At 38.1% G+C, this 26,524-nt stretch overlaps 1 long non-coding RNA gene across 1 annotated transcript in view; it reads right to left on the reverse strand.

Moving 5' to 3' along the window:
- Positions 1-2,880: 2,880 nt before the first annotated feature.
- The window catches only part of LOC128139289 (uncharacterized), a 202,728-nt gene continuing 179,084 nt past the window's right edge, over positions 2,881-26,524 (reverse strand). The window contains exons 6-8 of the long non-coding RNA XR_008234302.1: positions 20,376-20,456; positions 14,098-14,216; positions 2,881-4,084 (exon numbers count right to left, since the gene is read on the reverse strand). This is a non-coding gene — a long non-coding RNA (uncharacterized LOC128139289). The remainder of the gene's footprint in view (positions 4,085-14,097; positions 14,217-20,375; positions 20,457-26,524) is intronic.

Consider the following 26,524-nt stretch of genomic DNA (forward strand, 5'->3'; position numbering starts at 1 on the left):
TCCTGATCATGCTGGTCACAACGGGATGGGAAACCATAGCAGTATGAGAAGAAGCTGGCAGAAGGGCCGTGAAGCATTTAGTCATGCATTTGGCATACACCAAGAGCAGAAACATGCTCTGTAGCATTCAGGAAAAAAATGATACTTAGGCTCTAAAAGCCAGTCGTCATGGTTTAACCCCAGCCAGCAACTAAGCACCACGCAGCCGCTCACTCACTCCCCCCCCACCCAGTGGGATGGGGGAGAAAATCGGGAAAAGAAGCAAAACCCGTGGGTTGAGATAAGAACGGTTTAATAGAACAGGAAAGAAGAAACTAGTAATGATAATGATAACGCTAATCAAGTGACAGCAGTAATAATGAAAGGATTGGAATGTACAAATGATGCGCAGTGCAATTGCTCACCACCCGCCGACCGACACCCAGCCAGTCCCCAGCGGCGATTCCCTGCCCCCACTCCCCCCAGTTCCTATACTAGATGGGATGTCCCATGGTATGGAATACCCCGTTGGCCCGTTTGGGTCAGCTGCCCTGGCTGTGTCCTGTGCCAACTTCTTGTGCCCCTCCAGGCTTCTGCTGGCTGGGCATGAGAAGCTGAAAAATCCTTGACTTTACACTAAACACTATTAGCAACAACTGAAAACATCAGTGTTATCAACATTCTTCGCATACTGAACTCAAAACATAGCACTGTACCAGCTACTAGGAGGACAGTTAACTCTATCCCAGCTGAAACCAGGACACCAGTGCAGTTTTGCTTACATCTTGAATGACAGCTCTCTGGGTGCATTTAAGTAAGTCCACTAGTAAAACTGATATTTGATTAAAATAAAATCTTGTAGTGCCTATACAAACACTTTTAATACCTCAACACATAATTCCATAGAAGTTAAATGCATTTTACACGTGTATTTCTCAAGAAATATTTTTTTCATACAATCAGTGGGTGGATGGGAAACATTTTGTTCTTTCCAAATGGGCACCCAGTGTGTATGCTGTTTGAGGGTAGAGGCCTAGCTGTCTCATCAAAACAGCATTTATCATGGTATCTGCTTGTACTTTCCAGCAATGTTCTGATATAATAAAAGTATAGCTTTTGTCATAGCACTTATTCATCTACAGCCAATTCAGTACATACACATTGCTGATGATAACGGAGACCAGAGAAAAAGACTGCCCAACCATATTCCTATTTGTCAAAGGAGCTAACCTTTCTTTTTTAAAGAAAATTTTGAGACAGATCTTAACTTCTCACTTCTCATTTTGATTACCGTCAGAAATAATGACCAAGATAGAAACCAAAGCCTCAAAATTCAGATTTGGTCTGAGCCCAGATTTAAAGCTTTGAGATACTTCAGGATACTTATTTCAGGATTTTCCTTTCGATTCTTGTAGAGATGAACCCTCACCACATAGTGCAGAGGAAGGTATAAGGCCAAACTACAAAACCCCTGGGTCCTTTACATTCAGGGTGATTAGGCAGAACTATAGTAGCAAATCTCTGTAAAATTGCATGTATCCCCACAGCTGGTGTGATAGTGCAGCTGAATAATGCTCAGATCTGATGCTGCTTAGTAACCAAACTGCATCCAGCTTTTCAGATCAACAGAAAAGTTTCAGGATCTGAGCTAGACTGAAAAGAAGAGCATCTGACCAATCTATAAAGTTCCTATTGGTCTTTAAAGCAGAAAACATCAGGAGTGGGTTGTTAGATGAATTTAGCAGCAGGGAAGCCTGCAGCTCATCAGCTTTCTCTTCCTCAAAAGTAGGTACTTATTGCAGTCAAGAGGAATTATTGCTGGGGATCTCTGGGCACGGTGATGTTTTTGTTATAATAAAAAAGTCTGAACAATGCAATTGCACCCCCACAATCGTCCCTTTTGTTTCTTCACTATAATAATACACTTCTTTGTGATGTGCAAGGTTTATACTTTGATTGCCAAACTGTTATGCATGAAAAGAGACAAACAAAATAACGGCTAGCATTGCTTGTCAGGTGGACAAAGCAAACCTGAGCTAGGCACACAGACTGGGTTAATTTCTTTTCTTCCCATACTTACTTCATCTCAATTTCTTCATGGCAACAGTTTTCCTTGTGGACGGTTGTTCACTCACTTTTGATGACCGCAAAGTCTTCATCACAAATTCATATTTTGCTTCAAAAAAGACTTTTGGTGAAAACCTGGTCGTACTGTTATCAACAGGCCCCTTCTCTTTAGCTCAGATGAGTCTCAGCATTTTCAGTATTTTCACAAGAGTTTTCTCAATAAGGTCCAGATAAAGGAGAACTTAATAGAACCTGAAGACAAAGCTCTCAGAAGTCCTATCCTTAATGTGAGCACACCCATGCTGTTGACATATGACCCTATGAGAAAATGCTGGTGTTTCCTCACAACCATTGTGGACCTTGGATCAGGCTTGGGAGCAGCAACTCCTAGCCTCTGCTGGCCACCTAGCTCTCATTCCTAGCCAATAAGTGGAGTAGGAGAGATTTCCATCTGTGTCCACACACCACCAGCAGTGTTAGTGTACGCAGTCAACTTTCACCTCATTAGTAACTATCAATCATGGCTGTTGTACCATCAGTCTTCCCTCCACATCAGGCATGAAATATCCTGCCATCAGCACTGCCAAGCATCACTGTAAAGTAACAAATTGACAAAAGGATCATCAATGAAAGGGAACTGGCTGTATCTGGGAAGGCCTATAAGCAAAAGAGAAACAGAAATCTAACACTTCAAAATGAAAACATTCCTTCATTTTCTTCATTATCGGGTATCTCAGAAAGTTAAAGAAGAAAAGTAACTTTTAAGGCAAATTCCAAAATGGTCATTTCAGGAGAAACAATTGATAGTACCAGAAATAATCACACTTCACCCCATTGTTGATTTTATTTTTGAATGTTCTTGGTTTGTAAAATATTGCAAGCCTACAATAACAGAAGACAGTTAATAAGGACTGGACTTCCATTTACAGTTCTGCTACTCCCTGGCTGGAAGACCAAAAAAAATGTTTCCAACCTCTTAATGTTTTTTTATTTACAACTTGCAAAACAGATACAATAGAATGGAATCAAACTGTGACATTTAATTAATATATGTAAAGCAAGAGGAGATTAGTAGACAATAAGAATTGTATATTTGCAAAGTACACATTTTGTCCCCCACAAAAAACGTGTCAATATTTGAAGGAAACTCAAGATGCCTTTTTTTCTGCTTTTGCTGTGTTTAAAAAAGTGGCACAAATAGGGTGAGGACTGCCCTGAAAATAATCATTTGAAAGGCACGTTATTCACATGATATTGATAAATTCCAGTATTGTTTTCCTTGGCATAAAGGGGCTCCTTCCCTTACCATAAAAATAGCATAAAATATGCAAATTAATCTTGCATTCAACAAGTCAAATATTTTGCATGTTTAATTTGCAAGCTAACAAAATTCAAACCATTATAAGGCTACAACCATGCCATAAAATAAAAGACATTGCACATGGCAGAAGCTGTACTGTTGCTCATTGATAAATTATTTCCTGGAACTCACATTAACAACCACATTACTGAAGTGCTCTCTAGCCCTGCAGTGTTACAGTTCAAGGTAATATGTGACAGATTTGAACATTCTTAAGGAAGAAAATCTCCAGAGAGTGTAGATCGCAGCTTTGCTCACTGGGAGATTACAGTGGTTTTTATATCTGTTACAAACGTGCAGTTATACTGATAACTTCAAAAGTGGAATATTACATATCATGCTAAAAATTCTCCACCAGCCTGTTATGTTCTTTCTTTGTTTCTTTCTTTCTTGCTTTTTTTTTGTCTTTTTTTTTTTTTTTTCCATTTAGCTATTGCTGGCTTGCCAGAGATCTTGAACTTGAGAAAGGTTAGACATCACAATGCTGGAGCAGTTTGTGAGCATCAGCAGATTTAGCTTGTAATTTCATTGATCTATGTGGGCTTGCTGTTTGCAAACCAGCTGCTGCACCGTTTCCCCACAGCTACTGATCTGAGTAGCATTGATTTTTTCCCTTACATTAACATAGCATTACTTCTTTAATGGGCAATAAATGACTGGATGTAAATACAAACAGGGCTGCAACAACAAAAGAAAAAAAAATGCATTAGTTCTTTTTATTTAAAGAACTCTATTAATATTTTCCACAAAAAATTTAAAAGCATGAGTTATTGATCAAGAGAAATGTTATTTTTAGTGGTTTTATTTCCACACATTTCTTTTGCCAGGAAATCATCTTTTTTTCTTACTGTGTTTACTCATTGTCCAAAATGTTGCATCTTTCAAAGATTGCAGTTTTGCCTCAGTATAAATGGTAAAATAGATTTTTTTTAGGAAAAATCATAGAAAGCAACACAAAAGGTTCTCTTCATTGTGCTTACACTAAAAATAGATGAACCTATATCAGTTTTGAAGGAGACATCATCTGTTAGCTCTCACTTTTTTACCATTAAAAAAACCTGAATGGACTTCAGTTTCTACAGAGTGGATGTGACACCTGCAGCATGGCATGAACTGAGTATCTTACTTATAAAATGCTTAATACAAGGTCATGGTCTCATGGTCTCACCACATGCTACTTTAGTCTTCAGTGGAGAGTGTTTTAAATAATCTTAGAGATTTAAAATTCAGTGCAGTGTAGAAATGACAGTGGGGAAAAAAATAAAGCAAACAAAAAACCCACAACCAAACCCAAACCCCACACCCCAGAACCTATTAGCTTAGTCATTTCTGAATGAACCTGAGCAGGTAAAGTTTCCTGATCCTCTTTAACAGTAGGTGACAGCCATCAGGGATGTTCATACCAGAAAGAGACGCAAAACTGACTGTAGTTCCTACAGACACTTCATGAAGAGGAGATGGGATTGAGAGTGCTGGGAATCATAGAATCGTAGAATCATTTAGGTTGGAAAAGACCTTTAAGATCATCGAGCCCAACCGTCAACCATGCCCACTAAACCATGTCCTGAAGTGCCTTGTCTACGCGCTTTTTGAATACCTCCAGGGATGGTGACTCCACCACTTCCCTGGGCAGCCTGTTCCAATGCCTGACAACCCTTTCAGTGAAGAAATTTTTCCTAATATCCAATCTAAACCTCCCCTGGTGCAACTTGAGGCCATTTCCTCTCATCCTATCACCAGCCACCTGACAGAAGAGACCAGCACCCCCCTCACTACAACCCCCTTTCAGGTAGTTGTAGGGAGCGATAAGGTCTCCCCTCAGCCTCCTTTTCTTCAGGCTAAACAACCCCAGTTCCCTCAGCCGCTCCTCACAGGACTTGTGCTCCAGGCCCCTCACCAACTTGGTTGCCCTTCTCTGGACACACTCCAGCACCTCCATGTCTTTCCTGTAGTGAGGGGCCCAAAACTGAACACGGGACTCGAGGTGCGGCCTCACCAGTGCCCAGTACAGGGGACGATCACCTCCCTGGTCCTGCTGGCCACACTATTTCTGATACAGGCCAGGATGCCATTGGCCTTCTTGCCCACCTGGGCACACCGCTGGCTCATATTCAGCCGGTTGTCAACCAGCACCCCCAGGTCTTTTTCTGCCGGGCAGCTTTCCAGCCACTCTTCCTCACTGCATGGGGTTGTTGTGACCCAAGTGCAGGACCCAGCTCTTGGAAGTAACAGGTAAGAGGTTCTAAAGAAAACCAGCAGTGGCTTACAACCTTCTGGGCTGCAGGTGACGTTAGGCAGTAGTGCCAGTGATTTCCTCAGTGCCATAATTAAGTTAACAGCACCTCAAAAACATAGACACTCCAGCAAGATCCAACAGGAATATGACTTGCCTTTAAGTATTTAGGAAGGAGGATTTTTTTCTTTTATGATAAACACAGCTTTTGTTCTGGCCATGCAGCCTGGTTACCATGAGGAAAAGGTCCAGTGACCTGACAGATGGGAGTTCCTCAGTCTCATGTAACCCTGCCTACTCCTATACCTAGAGAGGACAAATCATTTCACATGGATGCTGCAGTGATATCTACTGGATCCTTGCTCAGAAAGCAGATAAATTATTCTCACTAGAACATAATGGTGTATAATATAGTGCTGGAGCTGAAAATAACCCATAAAATGAGTACCAGAATTTACACTTATCCAAGTTAAAATGTATGTGTTGTCAATCTAACTAATCTCTCCTAGTCTCACAGTCCTCTCACTTTGACTAGCCAATATTTAATGTCAGCTTTAGCAGATACAATGTCCCAGTCATTAAAAATTATATTAAGTAACACTGGTTCCAATGTGAACCTTTAGAGCATCCTACTATTAACCTCTTTACACTCTTAGGAGAAGACTTTCAGTGCAAGTTTTTTGCCATCATTTATTCAATTTTTAATCCACTGTGAGATTTTGCCCCTTACCTCATAGTTATATTTTTCCCTTAATAGTCTTTTATGAAGGACCGTATTGGGAATTTTTTGAAAATCCAAATAAATTATGTTCACCAGGTCACTTTTATCTACCATTTTATTAACTTTTCCAAAGCATTTTAGCAGGTTAGAGAAGCATGCTTTCCCTTTACCGACATTGTGCAGGTTTGACCCTATTAGGTTATACTTACTCATGTGCTGAACTGTTCTATCCCTAATTAGACTCTCAATCAGTTTCCCCAGAAGCAAGGTGAAGTTCACTGGTCTTAATTCCCAGGATCTCTTTTTGGTCCTGTTTTAACGACACCATATCAGAAATTTTACAACCATCACTGGTCTATATCACATCTTCTTGCAAGTGTCTCCTTTATTTTATACTTTATTCTGGTGAATGCTACCTACTTTTAATTATTTTCCATTTTTACATGAGTTTATCAAATCACTCAGCACATCCCTTGTAAAAGACTACAATTTTTGCTAGTGCTGCTCTGCCTTTTACATTTTTAGCACAGCAACTACTTCAGCTGCCATCTATAAGAAAGAACAAGGTGAGAGTCTGTTTAACTATTGAACTCTTTTACCATGGTGAGTAGGTAACCATGGTTTTAATTTGATATTTTTGTTCTTTTTAAATATTTTGCCCCTACAAGTCCTCAGATGAGCAACTATTCACCTCTTTCTTCAAAGTTATAAAATTTATTCTGCAGCTTTTGGGGCTTTTTGTTTTTTTATTTTTGTGGATGACGTGGACCATCAACCTCAATGGAATATTTGCTAGCCTCACTTTGAGCACGGTTCTTGGACAAAAAGTGGAAAGGAAGGATCAAGTCCTAGCACCACTGAACATAATTAACTGATCAGACTCACCAGCAATATCTCATACCAGCAGTTATTGAAACTGGTCTTCACATGAATCTGACAAATGACAGAAAGGAAGAGGTTGTGCTTATGTGAAAAGGTATAGATTTGTATTCTGGGCTTGTAGAAGATGTTCTTGGCCTATGCTTTAGGTACACAGGTCTTAATGATCAGGAAATATTGTCGAACACGATTTTTAGTGAAAAAGCATTGAAAATTCCCACTGAAATGTGTACATGGCTAAGTAAAGGTCAGTAAGCTATTGAGTAAACCTGAAGTGCTCACATTAGAGGATTAGAAACTCAGAATTTTCAGCATTCAGTGAAGTTGGTGGACTTTCCTCTGGAATTCGAGACTTACTGTCCTTAACAGTCAGGTCTGAGTTTGAATGGATGAGAAAATTGAAAAGGAACTTCAGCTGAAAGTTCTGGGTTTGGTTATGAGCCATATAAAGCCAACAAGTATGAAAGCCTAGGTTTCAAACTATGCCTTGCTTCTACAACAAAACCTGCGCCACATTAGCTTCACCTGGGTTTGAATTTCATTACAAAAATAACACATAGCTCTAACTGTAAGTATTAAGGAAGATTACTGCTGGCTTTGTTTTCCCTTCTAATAGAACTTCCAGTTTCATCTGTGTTCAGAGATTCTATGTGCTGCACTGTTAAGCACAGATTTGTGCTTAAATCATATTTCTATCAGCTTTAACATATTAAAATAGAACACATTTTAATGTATGTGTTGAACATTAAATCATTTTTGCTTCAGGGAAACTCTGGTAAACAGTAACTGTCAAAAATTGTAATGACACAAAATTAAAATAATAGAAAATAGTCTGTAACAACAGCTTTTCTAATCATGTTAACGGAAGTTCAGCTCTGCATCTTCTAACTATTCCTTTACAAAAAGCAGAAAGGTTGAGGAAGGAAAGCTCAGGTACACAAATATACACTGTTGAACAAGAAGAGTTGGAAATTATCATTGTTACCATTCTTTGCTTGCTGACTGTGAAGTGCACTTCAATCAATGTAAGAAAAATGCAACCAATTTAATATATGAATATTTTTATTGTTATGTCAATTAGCCTTTCATTCAGGACTTTTAATATAGAAACATTTTCTTCACAAAATCTTGGAAAATATGAGAGTATCATTTAAGTACTCCAAATTGGAGTAACTTCTGGAAGCCTGCATTATAATCAGAAAGAAACTGATCTGAAGAAATTAAACTGCATCAGAAATATTGACAGGCATATAGATTGAATTACATGAATATGAGATACATACAGACTTGGAGCAGTAGTTCTGCTTAGTGATCAATGTCAAATGAATTTCAAAATTATTTTAGTTTGTTTCTTATGTCTTGTTTTATTTTAGATTTTAATTTGAATTAGTATGAAATAAAATCACTATTTATTAACTTTCACTTACAAACAAAAAAATCTAACTAGTAAAAGCTTATCTGAAGTTAAAACCTTCCATTTTATGGAGGCCAAGTAACAACATAGTTTATCATGATACAAATTATTCAAAAGCAAGAAGTAAAAACTGAGACTTGAAAGTTTCCACCTATTAATGTGGTATGTAGCTGATGTACACAGGCTGTATGCTGAGGTTGCATTGCCCCCTATAGTCCCTGTGTGTCAGCTGGGAGGGGAGGGGGAAGAGAAAGGGAAGAGTGGGAGAAATTAGTTGCCAAAAGTACTATGCCTTTGGTTTTGATTCGTACTTTGGAAAGGGCATGCTGGGGAACAGTGGGCAAATCTAACTTGGCCATGCTGTTCAAGAAGAATTTGTATGTGTTATTCTCCAAACACATATGGATGAAATAGAATGTACCCTCACATTCAGATGAGAAGACCTCTGCAGCCCCTGTGGTCTGGCTGTGCTTGGGGTGCATTTGTTGGATGCTGGTACCTGCACACTGGGAATGCCGGTGTACCTGCCCCATGGACTCAGAGGCAGGAGATGGTTGACTTCTTTGATTCACCAGTGAAAGGCAGGAGGGCCCACCCATGACATCTCTTTTGCTCTCAGTGGGCACACCTTTGGGGGCTGAGCATAACAGGGACATCTCACTCTAAGGCACAGAGGACTCTAAAAGTCGTGCCCGAATTGCAGAGTACATACACAGACTGCTCTTTGAAGCAGCTTCAGCACAGGGACCAGAAAGAGAGAGAAAAGGCTCAGATATAGGTTCCTCTTCAGCAGTAGCAGCAACTGCAAGGAGCACAGCCAGTTTGTTCATGCTGCCCATGGACACTGGCAATGCTGCCCTTTAGCAGCCCCTGGGCCTAGGAGTAGCAGGAGGTTTCCCAAATCCCTGCAGAATATGCCACTTTTAACCACAAGCGCAAGGACAAAGCTACATTCCAGGACTCAGATTTTTCCAGTCAAGCCCATCTTTCTTAACTTTGCTGTCAACTAAAATAAATGTTATCTCCCCATAAAATTAATTGAATCTCAGCAGCTGTCCTAATACTGTTCTCTTATGAACATAATTATGCACAGCATTCAGTATATATTTTAATAGGCAAAGACACAATATAACAAAAAGCATTAAATTCTTGAGGATCTCTTAAAAATATCTAATCAACTACTGGTGCTACTATGCCAAAAACTTCATGGAAATGACAAATATTCAATAAGCTCAAGATCAAAACCATCCTTCGTAGTGTGCAATACACTGTTATCACTAGTTGTCTTATTTCTGGGGACAGCTTTTCTACTACCACAATTTGAGGCACACCTTCAGCTAGAAAAAGTTAGTGCTGCTCCTAAGAGGTGACAGTTCTCATTTTTGAGTCTCCTACCTCTTTTCCTTTGGTGGCACAAGCATGTTTGTAGTGACACGATGAACTGATTGGAGAACTTATGCAGCTAAAATCTTAGGTTTTTTCATACCATATTATTTTTAATTTGGATCAGTTGTTGAGGCTCACCATGTAGTAGCACCTATGCTTGTACTTGCACAAGGGATAGGAGAAAAAGAAATAATAACAGTACATTACGGTAACTGCCTAATTCTATGGCAGTGATGTCTTGTGCCAATTGGAGTTGTTTGTGTAGCTATGATCTCAGGAACATGAATTGTCCTTAAAATGCCTTTATATTTCATTCGGTCTGAAAAAAAGTATTATGAGTGTTCCCATCCATGTACCTTCACAAATATTCTGTCTAGACAGAGAAGATAGTCCTACAAAGTGGAGCTGAAAAACTTGTTCATTTTTTTGTGAGTATATGCCCAGACATAGTCCCATATCAAATCTTTATTTTACTATGATGACTAGAGACTCAATAATGACTAAGCTACTGATGAGATGTGATTGCTGCTTACCCAGCAGATCAATACTGTCTCACTGGCTCCTGATGTGGAGGGGTGTATCCTGATAGTATTCAACTGTTCAATCATCTTAGTCTTAACTGCAAACTCTTTGAAGCAGGGTTGGGGTTTTGTTCTGTTAGCCATGTAGCTAGCACGAGTTCTGCAGCTCATGAAGGTCTGAAGTTAAGTAGAAATGTCTTTAGCGTTTACCCACTAAAAATTGTACAATATTCACCAGAGGTGTCACATCTTCTAGTTGCCTCACCCAGAATACTGACCTTATTCTTGTCTTTCCTAGTCTCTCATTTTGCTTGCTTTCTATCCTATATACACTCTAGTACTGTTGCATGCTGGATATCATTGTGTAGTCATTCAGCTAACTTCTAACAGTGAGCAAATCAAGGCTACGTTGTTATCTTTGCCCTTTATTTATTTTTCTCAGCTATGATTCTTTCCTTACTTATGTGTTTGTACTCAAATACATGTATGCATAGACAAGTTATTTCCCTAGCTAGTGGAAAATTCTTTAAGGATGATTGTTGCTTGTCCGTTGCCCACTTTTTTTGTCTAAATTACATCAAGCATTTTTCTTCAACCAACACAATCTGATTGTGTCCAAAGAACATATGAGCAGTATGTTCTGCTACTCATGAAAATGGGAGACTTTCATCAGGTTAGCAGCACACTGTGCCTTCATGCTAAAGAACTAAAAATCACTCTGTGACACAAGTCTAGCCCCATAAATGTGTAACCAGCTTTCAGCAGCAGTGCACTACCTGACTGGTGCAGAAGACAGTGACACATTTGGGAAAGCAACATTTCTGAATGCCAAACATACAGAGATGAGCCACTAAATCTTATGAATTATCCATGCAGAGCAGACAGAACATTTGTTTTCAAGGTCAAATGAGAAAGATCTCCTGACCTGTGTGGTAAACTACATGTTAATGCATTTATCCATCTTTGGAATATAAGGGACAAAGTCAACACAGAGAGAAATGAACCAGTGGGATAAGTCTGCCAAGCTACCAAAATCATTATGCCATCCATTTTACTGGCATTTTTTTAAGTCTGTGCAGGGCATACACAATGAAAATCAGATCTCTAACTCAAATTTGAGTTTCTTCCAAACTAGATTGCAGTATCAAATATATTTACATTCTTTGGATAACCCTTAATTAATTTTGTTTTACATACTGTATTTCCATATTTGTTTAGTCACTCATAACTAATGCGACAGAAATAGTAAAATAAACCAATACTAGATTTTTTTAAAGGGAAATTGCAGTAGTGTCTCATAAATGCTTCTACACTTCCCCCTGGCCTTCATGAGGCCGCATACTTAAAGGTGGCATGATCCTCTCATAATAGTGTGCTTTTTATCGTTGTCAACACTAACATTTAAAGGATAACAATTCAGAAAAGAGGCAAGGTGGTCAATTGATTTCTCCTGAATACTTTGTACAAGCAAGACTCAAGTTTCATTCCCGAACCTGACGGGCTGTTGGAGAACAGCTCTTTGATGGTTCAAGAGAAGGCAATTGTACTACCATGGGAGCAGACCAGAGAATGAATTCTGACTAGGAATGTCAAGTTTAAACTCTCTAGCAGTGCAAAGGGGCTCAAAAGTGAATGCAAATCCATCCTAAAGCCCTTTACATTAGCAGAATAGGGCAAAAAGGTCTTATTGGGACTCAGAGAATCATGATTTCTCTTGCTTTTCTCTCGCTTTTCTCTCGCCTTGCCAGGAAGAATAAATGACTTGGCTCCTTTACAGGGCACTGTCCCTGCTTTGCATTTCATCAGCCCCATCATAGGGAAGTCAGAATTTCTGACATTCCCCACTAGACTTTTTTTCCCTCCTGTGAGGGAGGGCAGAGGCAGTGAGAGAGGCAGATGCACCTTTTCCATTCCTCCCACTACAGTATTGCAAAATCTGAGCTGGACCATGCACTTCTGCTAGAGAATTCTACACAGCAACATAAAGGCTATGACATGTGGTATGTGGAATGTAGCAGTCTACATATATTACAGTTTTTCTGAATCATTGGGATGGTATTAGATGAAAATAATTTTCAACATTTGCATCTCTGATGACTGTAGAGTGGTAGGATCTTGCAACAAACATTTCAGAGTGTTCGTCACTGTGCTTTTTGATATCTCTACCCAGGCAGTTAGTTTAATTTCTTATATATCCATGTCATTTTTCTTTCATATTAATATTCCCACATGACAAGTACATTACTTCAAGCTGCTGAATTGATTTTCAAGAGGAATCTTGGTTTACATAAATTGTTACTTCTCACAACACTTTTCAGAAAACGGCCAGATTCAATTCCATCCCTTGTAAGGAGCATTGAGAAGTGTACTAAAGTAGGCAAAAATTATAAGCTAGCAGAACCAATCCTATTGTTTTTACAAATGCTTGTGAAAAGATCAATTAGTCACTAAAAAGTCTGATTAAGAAAACAAACCCAACAGCTCAACGTATTTCCTCCTCTGGATGGTTCAAGTTTAGAAAACGAGCACACCCCTTCCTTAGAGATACTGAAACTAAGGCTCTGCACTTCTGTTTTACCACAGGTACAGCATCTCTAGAACCAGTGAAAGATGTCAGTGGTGTGTCTGTCATATAGATGCTCTTTTTCTGGGGACACACATTAGAGAGAGAAGCACAAAGTACAAAATTGCCCATCAGAATTTGTCTACACTGGGGTATCTACTGAGTGTTTCAAATATATTTAGCACTTACTTTATCACTGCCTGAAACCAAAGTTTACTCATACAATAGGTTCTGGCCCTATATAGTTCATTCTGTGATATGAATGCAATTATCTTTTTTCTTATTTGTTTCCTATATTGGCCTAGCTGAATCTCCACTACTGTTTTCTTCATTGTGAAATGATTTTTTTTCTTTTTTTTTGTTTTGCTATTAAATGTTGCTTAATTGCTCCTCCTTGTCCCTATTGCTCCTTCTCTCCCTTTCTTGCTTTTCTTTTAATCTTCTTGTCTCTTCTCTCCCCTTCCCTTCCCTTCCCTTACCTTCCTTTCCCTATCTCCTTCAGTTGCCACTGTCTCATCTCCAACTTCACTAAAGATTCTCACAGTATATATTTTACTTTAATGAAGAAATTAATACAGAAATATTATAATATTCCAACACTTACCTATAACTTTGGGATATCACCGTGTAATTGCATTATATATGTGCCCATGCCCTATAAAACTGTCTAGCTGCTCTTCATTGTGTTGTCTAGCTCTTTTATCTGTTGTGTTTTGTTTAGTTTGATATGATACTGAAGAATAATAAGAGCATTAAAATTTCATGATTGCAGTATTGGTAAAATACCACTGCTTTTGGTCAAGTACTAATGAGAAATGAATGCAATTCCTCACCAAATTTGGACTGTCATTTTAAGACCAGTCATCTAAAACCAGGCAGTATTTAGAAATGCATGACTACAATGTTTACCCATGAAGAAAACAGTGTTTCTTTATATTTCTAAAGAACCATATGTCTCTTTTAGTAGATCATACCAGTTTCTTTTGTGGAGGCCAATAAGGGTCATTAAACACCAATGGGTCTCTGAGTCCTTCTTCAGAGTCAATGACATTGTAGGCTTCACCAGGGATCTCATTTTCCTTCTGTACAAGATCTGCAGGGCAAGGGAGGCAAATGAACTATGAAAAACATAATCACTGCTTTTACTGTTGCTTTTTTCACCATAAAAATTCCATTTATTTAAATTCCATTAAAAAACACATTTGCCTGCTGAAAGCATAAATATATACTTTTGTTATATTTATGATTTTTCATTTTTAAAAAGAGTTTTGTCATTCTTTTGGGGAAAAATTAAATATTTTCTATTATAAATATTACACAAACTTGTTATACAAATTTCAGGACAAAGCAAGTGGTTAAAAAGTAAATTCTTCTAGAACAGTTTCTCAGAGGTGACAGAAAAATATTTCACAAGTACCTGAGGGGATTAGTACTCTAACACTCATTTTCAGAAGTGACTTGAGCACCAAGTTTCAGCTTTTCAAAAGTACCTGGGCCTTTAACTCACATTTTAATTTAAGAGAGTTAGACCCTCAAAACCTATAAGGATCTAGAATTCAGGATGAAAAGCCTTACTGAAACTCAAGGGGATTTGGGTTATCAAAGGCCAGATTTTTTAAAAAGTATTTAGGAACTTAGAGGCAGAGATAGGCATCTAGCTACTTTTTTTTTCAAAGTAGAGTGAAGAAGGGTTAAGTCCCTAACACTCACTGAGATTAGTGTGCTCTTAGAAAGTGCTAAGTACACCTCTGCATCTAAATACCTTTAAAAAATCTTTTCCTGAGTTGCTTTTGAAAGTGGGCTTTATCATATGAATGCAGTGATTTATCCTATGCTTAATTCCGGACCTCACAAAGATTGCCATAGATGGCTTTACTAAAATAATTTTGCATCATGATCTTGATGGAAATGGACAGAATTAGATAACAAAATCTTATTTTAACAAAATTTAGTTGGTATTTGGATCCAGAAATTCACTAAGTGTTGAGACCTGAAAATAACAGACAGTTTTGCTCCACTGGGATCATACTTGGGACAACTCTGTTAGACCCTGAGCACGTTCAGCTTCAAGGGTTCAACACTGTAAATGCTAAGCAGCCAACAGCACAAGCACATATGTATGAACATACATACTGTTAGCAGTGCTAGAGTCTGATAATATGAATGACTAACTCGCACCATATTTGCCACATTTGGGGAGAAGACGAGGGGTAGAATGAAAAAGAAAGCTGCAACACAACAAAAATCTGGCAAGATGCAGTTTCGGATTTTGATTTCTGAGGAAGCAGAATTTCCTTCTGGTTGCATTACACCGTGAATATCTGCAGCTCCACTTTTTTAGCCTCTGCTAAATTTTTTTTTCTTTTTTAATTGACTCATATAATTATCTTATATAAATATAAATTTCTCTGTAACTGTTCTCAGTATTCAGCCCTTAAAATGAATCCACTTTTTAGTGCATTAGTTCCCTTCTGAGTCACATTTGATTTTTTTCCTGTACTGACTGGCTTCTGAACACACTGGCTGATGGTAAGTTTTGTCATGAGATGCTGAGATATAAAGAACAACAGGTTACCTCATAATCTCTTCTTGTTAATGCTTGTTCTGGAGAGCACCTGCTGTCTTTAAAAGGGATTTGAGTGACCCAAGATTAAGAAGCCTCCCTACAACAATTACTGTTCTTATCACTGAAGAATACTCATACCAATGTGACATCTTCCTGATGGTTTCAAATTCACAGACTGAGGGAGAGATAAGAGTCAAAGAACCATACAGTGTGCAATTATAAGAAGACATCAAACCGGTCCAATACAATTCCATTTTGGAGAAGAGTAACACTATCAGACTAATTGATTTCTGTCTGCAAAGTATCTATTAGGACAAAACACCCTCTGATTTCATTTAAAGAAATTTTAAAGTGCCATGGTGCTTACAGTATTTCTAATCATCTTTCTAGTTCATCCTTATTGGGCAAATGACATAATGGGCACAGGGAAACTAAATGAATCGCACAACCTAACAATGCTAATGTTTCAGAGAGTGTATTAAAGCTCAAGAGTAGCATCGCCAGTATGTCTTGCTACCTCTTTGATTTAACAGATACAAAAGTATGGACTTCTGTTCTTATGAAGTCCAGTCAAGTTTGTGATATAAATAAAGGATCTGCTACCATGACACCCATCATAGTATATCCCATGTTACTCCTCAAAACATTTTTCTAAGCCTGTTTAACCACTGAGCTCCTATCACCATTACTTTCATTGATGATATTTGTGCAAAGCCAGTTCTTTGAAATGTTGTCCAAAATCATCAGTATTTTGAAAATTAATGTGGAAGGATGAAATTATCAAAAAACCGGCACCCACTCACTGAATCTGCCCATCGTTTCTTCTTTCCCACAATCTGGGTACAAATAAAGGACATGAACCATAATTCTGTTTCTTCTCCTCCTCCTCCCTCAACTCAGGATCCTTCTGAAGATGTCTTTAAGAAATTGAGAAAAAAGGCATCGAACCTAAATATCAAATATTATTAACTAAACTTCTGATTTAGTACTCGTTCATACTAACTGAGAAAGTGAGCCTGCTGGGAACATCCCTTTGTCCAATCTGAGGGCATGCTGAGGTCTCCAGGTGGCCACATCTTCTAGGTTATAGCAGTAATGTCTGCACCATCTAACTCACTTAGACGGTACCTGAACCAAAATGGAATTGACCTAGTTTTATTTCCAAGTAAAGAAAAAACAACTAGTGGAACTCACAGACTGGTTAGAAACCGAAATGAATTATTTTAAATCAGGTGCAAATGGCAGGTTTGCCAGAAGGAATAAGTAACAGAAGGCAACAGCGATAAAGTGTAATTGAAGATTGGCATGCTGGATACTAGGTGATGGAAAGCCAAGATGGCAGTCTGCTACAGCTGAAGAAAGTTTTGACTGTCCCAAGTTGAGAAGGTGAAATTGTTATTTGAGGTCAATTCACTTTTGCTTGGCTATGTTTAGGATTCCTCCAGTGGAAGAGAATACAGTTTACGACTTATAAGCTTTCTATTTATAAATGCATTAGAATATTTTCCTTTTTGTGCTAATAACAAAGCTTGACGGATAATCTCAATATAACTTCAGAGCACATTATGCATAGATGTCTTCTTGACTGTAGAACACCTGAAATCCATTGGTTGTATCTACAGTGGTAAAAAAAAAAAGTGCAAGCAGCAACCAAATTAATTAGTAAGCTGTAGCATGCTGCCAAAAGCAAAGATGGCTAAACATTAACTTTATTGGGGTTTATGCATCTAACATCTCAATGAATAATATGCTTCCAGCATCGCAGAAACTGTCAGCTACATTGTGGACCCCAGGGGTATATGGTGATCTACTAAAACAGATAGATTCAATGAGGTAGGCTTCTGTTTGTCTGGATTGGACACAGAAATCCAGACTCTTCCAGTGATCCACAGATCAGTTATTATACAACAAACCCTACCAGCTCCTTCACAGCTTGCTCAGCCTGCTGTGTCACTATGTAGTTAAGAAGCCTTTAATCTTCAGGCTGACATAGGTGCAATGAGTCTACAAATTTCATACACAATTTGGATGAAAGCTAATTACTGCCTGTTATTCTAGCTGCTTTCCTCCGAGTAGAAGAATGTGGGGAAAAAATCAAATGCATTGCTTTTACTGCTTCGTGCTTTGTGCTATGAACTGCAACTTTGAAAATGTTAGTACAAAAATAAAGCTATTTCTATGTTTCAAGAGTATAAAAGATTGTCAGATAGTCATAAAATACTGCTGGTCAAGATGTATCCCTGAAGATACATGCTTAATATACTCCAGTTTAAAATTCTGTTCTCCACATTCCCAGCTGAGGACATATTTTTACAATTGTTTCCAGTGAAAAGTACATTTTCAGATCTGAGCAACAGTCCTTAAAATGGGGCTTTGTGATACCGAAAATGAGCCCACCAAAGGCAATTAGCACACAAAGCTTTATGTCCATCTGTGTAACTCTTGAACTCCAATGGGACTGTTCACATGGTGCAAAGTGAGGAATATGAATCAGCCTTTGCAGGACTAGGGACTTCAGTGTAACGTCACTAATACCGTTATAATATACTATTTAAAAATCAAACAAGCATAAAGATTAGTCTAAGTGAAAACTCTTTTTCATTGAGTATAATAGATCAAACAGAAGGAAGCAAATATAACAAGGGAACCAGGAAAAACCACAGTAAAGTCAAAGGATGGGAACATGTATATAGCATGGTTCACCAGAGGCGATAAAATGACAAATAAGCAAGGAGATAATGTGCCTCAAAATTCAATAATCAGGGGAAAATTATGAATTAATAAGGAAAATGATATCTTCCAAAAGCCATATTTGTGATGTACAAGATATTTAAGCCAGGTTCATACATATATTAAAAAAAATGGCAAACCACAGATTTCAACAATAAAGAGCCTTTTCATAATCAGAGAATGGTATAAGAAATCTTGTTAATGAAACAGTTGAACTGTCTCCTGTCACAATATCCTTTGATGACAAATTATGCTTCAAGGTGAGAGCCAAGTCAGTTGAGATTCTTATCCTGAATTACCCCATAGGAATCCATCTCTCTCTCTCTCTTCTGACTATGGGTAGACCCTGATGAGTTGAGAGCCCATGGAGTAAAGTCACCCTTTGCAACTTCTTTCCTACGTAACAGTTTTCTGGTTAATGTATCTATTTATTGGACACCAATTCAAATACTTCCATACGTTTGTTTTTTTTTTTTTAGTTTGGAAAGCAACAAGCATTTTAGCACATTCTTTCAAGAAATTGTTTCTTCCTTAGAAACTTTTCTTATCATGTTCTGAACCTACAGCAGTGGTTTTCAGTGTTTCTCATCATGCATTCATATTCACCACCATTTCATCAAAAAAAGGACAATTTTAACTATAGCTTTTGCAGGAGTTTTCATCTATTTCCAGATAACCCATAAAAAGTTCCTCCACATTGTGCACTCAAAAACTGTTTTGCATGTGTATGCTATTTCCCCCCAGTTTCAGTTCTCACTGTCTGACTGAATCAACTGAACTCGAAACAAAAAATTTTCTAAAGGATGTCGAATTACAAAATAAACTCATTTGCGCATCATAGGAAACTTATCCTATAAGAGCCTCCTTTACACATCAGCCTCACCCTTTCCAATCTTAAAAAATATCTTTGGAATCAAATTTGCAGTTAGACGAGTTGCCTATACTTTTGACGTTGAACTAGCAACAATTGTGCTGCCTGTCTCACTACAAGTTTTTAGGTAACTTACAAATTTCGGAAAGGTGGGACTCAGTAGGAAATAAGCAGGGAAGAAAACACGAATACCATCTTGCTGCTCTATAAGTCCATTGTGTGCCTATATCACTAATGCTTTCCGCAATTCTCATCACCCTGTCTCAGGAAGAACACGAGTGACAGTACTTCCAGATGAAGAGACACTGGAAGTGCCAGGACTCTCCACCCCGAGCACTATCTCAGAGCCAGGGTCACTCTGGACTGGCACTGATTTTCAGCGCAGAATACCAGAGCACTGCCAGAGACAGACTGCTGAGCTGCCGGGATCCTTGGTCTGACCCAGCGTGGCAGCTCCCGTGCATTTTAATGATGCAGCTAGTCTCCAGAAACAACCAGAAGAAGCTTCCTCTTCATTTATCACATTGCTTCCTCACATGCACTGAGCTTTATTTTTGAGGCAATGGCCAACCACAGCCAAGGGGGCCCCTGGCTATTCTAAATTATATCCAGGCTGAGAACACTGTAAATCAGGCAGGAAACTTTAATGCCACCTTTGGCCACAATGACCATCAATCCTTTATCCCCGTTAGTCACAACTGGAATCCAGCCCAAGTGTCTGCAGTCTCAAACGAGATACCATCTTTGATGACCAGTTTCCATCAGACTTAAACTAGTCCAGTGACAAAACAGCTCTCCTCCCCCACAACCTATCGAGGTGAGGAAAAACAGTGAGAAATAGGCTGTTTTCCATGAAAGAGAATTTATATGCAAAAAACTGTGCTCCTGCTACAACCAGCAATCTACAGTGGAATATTTTTAGGATACAGATAATTCTGGCTTAGTTCCACAAAATGAACGGTAGAACTGCCTCAATTTAATTACCACCCCATGAAGCAATCTGACAGCCCCAATGCAGTGCTTAGTAAGCATTTTACCTCAGACAGCTTGAAGATGTATTGTAGCACTGAAATTACAATACGTACCATGACTTGTTCTGTCATCCTACTTTGGGAATGCAGCATGCTTGTCTCTATAATGAGCTGTCTGATATTCACCCATTTCACCTGTAGCAAACAGGAGTAAAACGTAAGTAACCATAAGTTGGCATATAAGTTGAATGCAAGCTAAAATATTCATTTTTGGCAGAAGGTTTCAGATTCTTTTAACTATCTAGACAAGTGTAATACATAATTTACTTACATTTACATTTTGAAAAACATTTTGAATTTTCTAAATTTTTAATTATTACAACCTGGGAAAAAAACCAACCCACAAACACTGTTCTCTCCATCCTACTTTCTGCTTGCAAGATTCCTGGAAAGTATATTACGGAAATACTTGCCACTATGTCTAACTCAGGGATAAAATATGTATAACTTAAGGACACATAAGTGTGTCCTATTAGGAAAATTAACTCTGCAAGAAAAAGTTTTCTCTGCTTAGTTCAAAAACCAAAGAAGAAAAACAATGTATTAAAAAAAAATGCAATAGGACACTTTATAAAGCTTACAGTAATGCAGTTCTGTAATGTTTTTTTAATAAATATATTTGTGCTTGAAAATATATGCTAGTCTGCACTTCTGCAAGTATAATGAAATGATATACCTTTATTAAAAAACAAAACAAGTGATCCAGCTTGTTTCAAGCAGAAGAAAGATTGAAACTTATTTATTCATATGAAATCTTACAGAGAAAATTGAGTAGCTTTATTTTCTCTTTAATTATGCCATTACATCAGAATTGGACTTTGCCACCCTTCTTCTGGCTAAGCAATTTTTAAAAGGTGTGTGGAAAAGCAGTTAAGCCCAGGCTAAATTTTAAAACTCCCACCTCACAGGAACTATTCACACCTATAAGAAAGCCCACCTAAAGCATCTAAGAAATCGGTGGATTTTCATCGACTTAACACCACTGTGAGTTAAGTGTCATAGACTGAATCCTGCTTAATGCCATCTCAGAAGCCATGAATTGTGGAATGCAGAAAAATAATACCCCACATTAGCCATAGGAATAGCCTAGGCCCCCCCTCCCCTTTAAAATAACATAAATAAGTAAAGAAAAAGAACTGAGACTCTTCTTCTGTTTCTCTGTAGGATTCTAAGGAAAGAGTCCTTACGACAAACATTTACAGGTGAAAAAGAAAAATAACAGGTGTTATTAGAAACCTTAGAGTCCAGATCATACAAGTACGGGAATGTACAATATCTGTAAAACTATCAGTGCCTATGAGTTTAAGAAATTATTTGGAAGTTAATTGAAAATTTAAGCTTGAAATGTCTTTATAACCGGCAGAATACCAACAATACATGATATGATACACCCATTTGTGCTCAACCTTCCTTTTTCTGTTTACTGCACTTATGTTTGGTTGAGTCGACGCTCTGTTCCCTGTGATTGCCTGGGAACAACGGATCAAATACTCAAAAGTAATTGCGCAGGTCGCACATCAGCCAAATTTTCTGACAGTGTGTACTTAGCTGTTTCTGAAGACCAAGTCCTCCCTGAGATAGCTCAAGTTAAGAATCTAAAAGCCAAAAGGTCAAGAATACTAAAACATTGAACTGAAAACAAGACAAGCTAGATTACGCAAAAAATCTGATGCATACAAAGTCACAAGCAAAGATGATCCAATCCATAGATTTAAAAGTCCAAACATACTTGAGAAAGATCACTTGCTATATGATATTTTTTAAAAAAATAAGTGGAAACGTCTGCAAGATAAAATATAGTTTAGATTTGCCAGGCGTTGGGTCCCTTACAAACCCTCTGTACCATTAATTGTCTTTAAGTCTTACCCATTATTTTGAGTATTAATTATTTCTCAAACTTTATTTTCTTTCTCTTACACAATATATCTCTTTATTTCTTTTAACAAGAGAAATGTTTGGTCACCTTTCTTCAGACTGACAGGGTTACAGAAAACAGAAGTACCTCAGGATTTAGAAAGCACTTCCCAGTCACTATTACTTGAAAGCAAGTTTTTACTCTCAAAGAGGCATAATGTCCAAAAAGAAACAATACTCTGAACAAAGATGAAAAATTGTAGATTACTTTCACAGGCTCTTATTCTACAATGGAGAAAATATCCACACTCTAGCCAGGCTTCTTTGAAAAGAATATTTTCCTTTTATATAGAGATAAAAAGCAAAGCTTTCAGGTCAGAGGCTATAGGGGAAAAGAGCTAATGTCTCCCCATGCTTTGATGTTACAAGTAGTCCCTCGTTACAGAAGTGTATTAGAGCTACTAGTAAACTGAGCCAGCATATTTAATAACCACTTTCAGTATGGGTGGTATATAGATTATTCTGCACATAACACAGCAAGGAAAGTCATGCGCATTACGAACAATACACAGACCTCTATTTTAACATGTTAACATTACTTTAAAATATGGTATAGCTAAAAGGTAATGTGTGATTTATAGATCCCATAGGAAGACCTCTCTTTATAAACGTATCTGAAACAACTATAGATAGCAAACCAGGATTAAGTGTTCCTCTCTCAGTGAAATGTAACACACATAATTGGTTTTGTACTGGTGTGTAATACCCGAAACCAGCAAATTTCAATCTGTTGGGTACTAAACACAACAGTGATGATTAATAGCATATGGTGTGTCTGTTGCTTTTGAAACTGAAGGACTGCAGACTGGAGGAACCAGTCTAAACCAACATGGTCTAGTTCAGTAGTCTTTCACAAATTCTTAGGAGCAACACCTGAAGGACCTAACGCACCAGTTTGCATTGGTCCTAATGCACCAATGCACCTAATGAACCAATGCACTTCTTAACCCACCTTTTGGAACACTATCTCAAAATTCAGGATAGGCTGGAATGAGATCAATAAAGATTACCTAAAAAAAATCAGTCCAAAATATTAATTAAATTTTTGGTGTTATGTAGCACCAAGCTGTGTAACAGTAAGAGATACCCTCAGAAAAAGAATTATAGAATTATTTTTAACTTACTTACTTTTTTTGTATCTACTTAAATTGAAACTTGCTAGGAGTACTAATCCTCAAATTAACAAAAATAATCTTTATTCTCTTAGGTATTTGATATCCTCCAACAGACCACTACATGCAAGAAAATATAATTTCTGATTGAGTTTTGTATAATTTGGAAAATTATGTTTGTTTGGATATTAGTGAAATACTAATTGCTGACTGAGACCACTGATTATGCAAATGTGAAATTACATGAATTCTATTTAGGTACCCTGTAGTTTGAGCATCACTTAGTAGACAAACAGAGATTGTCCACCAAAATCTCTCCAAAATCTCTAGTAATCAGAAAGCTGAAATGCAATTACCCTACGTTTGAACCAGAGGCAGATACACCCTGGCAACTTTTCTTGTCAGAAGTGCCTACAGGAACTTCTTTAATAGCTCCAGATTTCAGCCAGAAGTGAGCCACCGGAAGAAGGGTAACAAGGCTTTGTGAAGGACTTGCACTAGGGAGTTTCTGCAGGCAAGACGGAAAGGATTCAAAAAAAAATTGGAAAACAGTAGAAATGCTGGGAATGGGAAAGTGAAAAAGAGCGTGAGTTCAGAAGAAAGCTAAGAAAAAGGGGATAAAAAGCTAGATATATGAGGCGTGGGGATAAAGAATGAAAACTGCAAGAAAATAAAAAATGGGGAACCTTAAATAGAGAGGAACAAGGGAAATACCAGTCTCACTAAATGTTTCCTGGTACAGCAACAAAGCAGCAAATCATTCTCCCCATAGGTTCAGGTCCCTGCCACAAAAAGTCCAGGAGGAGTTTTTGAGCCTGATTATTCTTAACAGATTTCCAGATTACATTTTTAACTTTGTAAGTTTTGTTTATAAATACATTTAAGATGAATGATTCACTGGAAATATTGGAGAACACGATGTCCTAAATAACAGCAGCCTTTCTATACTCTGTTTCCACATCAGTAAGATATGTTTGAACTGTCAATACTGGCTTCACAATGCTATGAAAGCACCCTACCCCTCTGCTGGAAGCTGCATCTCCGAAAGCAGAGCTCTCTGAAGGGAGCCCATCCTCCAGCCCTCCAGCTGTAAACCCACTGCACTCGCATGAACTCACATTCTGAGATAGTATAAACTCTTCACTGTATAGACATAAATATATACTATATGGATAATGGGTGCAGCAGAAAAGGCTCACAAGCCCCATTACAATAGCATTAGGTGCAGAAAGTTGTAAACCAGTGTCCAAAACCACAGCAGCTGTGTTCATAAGAGGATCTCCTGAGGTGCCTGACAGCTGTTAACAAGTAAAATAGCAAAAAATGCAGACCTACGTTTTCAATGGAAGGTATTACACACAAAGGCTACATTTTGTTTCTCTCAAATGATTGAAAGTGCCAAAGTTATGATGGACCATGTCCTGTTTTCTGCTTCAACATCTATTTTGGAAGTCTCCAGATTTTTCCAGATGTTTCCAGGCTACCTCCTTAGTAACACACTCGTGAAACACTTAAAACCTCTCTGCTCTGGTCTGCTATTTCTTCATCCTGCCTCCACACCAGTTTCTGCTTTACTGCTGAATTATATGTGCAATGGCAGGTGGGTTCCCCAACCCCTTTCTCTTTTCATATGTCAGCGTAACTCTACGTCATTTAGATGGTAATACTTTTTAGACTCATTTTCTCCCCTTTCTTTTGGGGATGTCCTATGTGGACCCCATTCTAGCTCCCCAGGCAGGACCAGAAGGAGCAGGTGCGGGTTTCCAGGTGGGAAGTGTAAGGAGGGTGATTTTTGTGTGCAATTGGTGGCAATGCGGGGTGGAGATGTAGGGATCTCCAGCAGGTTTGTGTGCTTCCTCCCCCGGAATGCTTCTTTTTTGCCCTTGTTTATTCTTAAACAGTGAGCCACTGGGAACAAAGACCATCTACTGCATGTGTTTAGAAAGAAACAAAAGAGAAGGCTCTACTGCTAACAAGCAGTAGTGGTGAGAGTTTTCTTTAGAAAGCCATGTGAATTATAAACAATATACTACTGCCATGTGTTAAAAAAGAACAAGGTCACTAGTGAGAAAGAAACTAAGTGTTATTCTTAAAAGACAAAGTCAGGAGGTACAAAAGGGCATACATCATTTCCCTCTGAAATTGTATGATAAAATGACAGCAAAAATCAGCTTAGAAGCAACACGTGAACTAGCCTTCTGTGCCTCCTGCTCTCTTCCTTCCAAGACTAAATGGATCTGTGTCTCTCTTTTGTCACATTGTTGTAACTTTCATTCAGTCTCCCCACTTCACCTTGACCGCATCTGAACAGTGACAATATGTTTCTTGTTCTTCACACTTTTCCCAGCAAGGATCACTGACAGCCTCTTACTTTGTATTTTCTCGGCTTTTGAGGCAGTGATTTTTTTTTTTCCTTCCTTTTCCCCCAGCCATCATCACTGCTATTTGGAGAGAATTTGGTTCAATTTCCATTTTAAACATGAAATGTTTGAATTAGCTCATAATGTCTCCCAGCTTGCAGGGGAAAGAGCTGGTCTTTAAAAAAAAGAAAAAAAAAAAGTTTTATTTTTTGCAAAATAAAAAATGAAAAGCAGCAGAATAATCTTAAATCATTTTATACTGCACATAAAACTTGAAAATAATGAGAGCTCTTCAATTTAGAAATGATTGGGGTTCTAGGCATAAGAATCAGAGCGAGCTGTAAAATTATTAGAACACTACAGCATCTTTCGTAAGCATTTCAATTCAGAGGTGATCAAAGATTCTGGACTTGCAGAGCAATTTACTTGGCATTTGCAGGAAAGCCTCACTCTTTCAAACTGAAGCACTCTTAACAATATGAAGAACTCCAATAATTTTAAATTGATGTATACCATACATGCCTAGAAATCCAATTTAGTCTTTAAATAAAAACATTATAACTTCAGAAGTATGAAGGGCCCACCCACAACATAACAGCAATCTAGCCTTTCCAATTCACATGTCAATTCAGCCTAGCTGTTATTTCTCCCATGCTAGGTTTTTCTGACGTGAGGAATTGCTGAAAACATTAGAGATTAGTATTTGTTTCTTTTAACCCTATCCTTCAGGCTTGCTTTCTGATTATCTATGAATTTTTTCCTAAAGCCAGTGAACTTCTGGACAGCCTCAGATCACAAGCTGATTTGCAAGGTGTAA

This window comes from Harpia harpyja, chromosome 3, assembly GCF_026419915.1.
Source record: "Harpia harpyja isolate bHarHar1 chromosome 3, bHarHar1 primary haplotype, whole genome shotgun sequence".
NCBI lineage: Eukaryota > Metazoa > Chordata > Aves > Accipitriformes > Accipitridae > Harpia > Harpia harpyja.